The sequence below is a fragment of the Geospiza fortis genome, unplaced genomic scaffold (assembly GCF_000277835.1).
Source record: "Geospiza fortis unplaced genomic scaffold, GeoFor_1.0 scaffold485, whole genome shotgun sequence".
Taxonomy (NCBI): Eukaryota; Metazoa; Chordata; class Aves; order Passeriformes; family Thraupidae; genus Geospiza; species Geospiza fortis.
The window spans coordinates 1084986-1086270 of NW_005054457.1; positions in this window are offsets into that span (position 1 = coordinate 1084986).

The following is a 1285-nucleotide window of genomic DNA, read 5'->3' on the forward strand; positions in this document are numbered from 1 at the left end:
GGGCGGGTCCCGGCACAGGGCGGCATCCGGGGACACGTGGAGGGAGGGGACCTCAAAACGGAGCAGACCTGCGGGAGGGCACAGACAGGGGGACACCCACCGGGCTGGCACCGTGTCACTGCCACCACCAGGGCTCTCACCACTGCCCTCTGCTCTATGGGCCCCACCCGAGCCAGGGCGGTGACACCAGCTGTCCCCACACACTGCCCGTGTCCCACCCAGCGCAGGTGACACCCCTCAGGGGACCTGCAGGGTGAGGCTGCACGCGTGAAGTGACAGGGTGACCATAGCCACAGCAGGGGATGTCACCGTGTCTCTTGCTGAGAGCAGAGCAAGCCCCTCAGACAGAAGAAGCTCCTCTGCCACTCCTGCCCAGCTCAGGGACATTGCCCTGGGACATTTCTCAGGGACATTTCTCAGGGATGTGGTTCAGGGATCTTGTCCCACAGTGGCACAGGGGAGCTGCTCCTGAGCCAGGGGTGATGCCAGGTGTGATGTCAGGGCTGCACTCATGCCAGGGTGCCCTGCCAGGCCCACAGCAATGCGTTGGCAGAGCCACACCGGTGCCAGTGCCACGCAAAGGCAGGTGGCCGCCCATGGGGACACGGTGCCCAGCCCCTCACTGCCACTCGGGCTGTCCCACCCCTCGCAGGCAGGACAGGCACGCAAGGACAGAGCCCTGGGTCCTGCCAGATCCCATGGAAGGGACACAGGGACACTCCCCCAGCCTGTGTCCTCCGTGGCCCCCAATGCCACCTGCACTTCCCAAGCACCCCCCTGGCTGTCCCCAGCAGCAGCCCAGGGACCCCGGGGGGGACACGGCACCACCAGAGCCCAGGGCAGGGCGGGCAGAGCAGCAGGGACGGCAGCACAGCTCCCGGGGATGCCGCATTCCTGGTGACACTGCCGCCTCTTAGGGGACATAGCCAGCTTCCCGATGCCTTGTCACCTCTCTGGGCTCATCACCACCGTCCTGGGGACAGTCCCACTCTTCCAGGGGCATCACCACCTTCCTGAGTACATGGCTATTGTCACCTTTCTACGGACATCACCACCCTCCTGGGGACAGTTCTGCCTTTCCAGGGGCACTGTCACCTTCCTGGGGACATCACCATCTTCTTGGGGACGGTTCTGCCTTTCCAGGGGCATTGTCACCTTCCTGGGGAACACCGCCACCTTCCCGGGCACAGTTCTGCCTTTCCAGGGCCAGTTCCGCCTCTGCGGGGAGGGTGCCACCTCCCTGGGGACATCCCCACCTTCCAGGGCACACTGCTGCCTCCTCAGG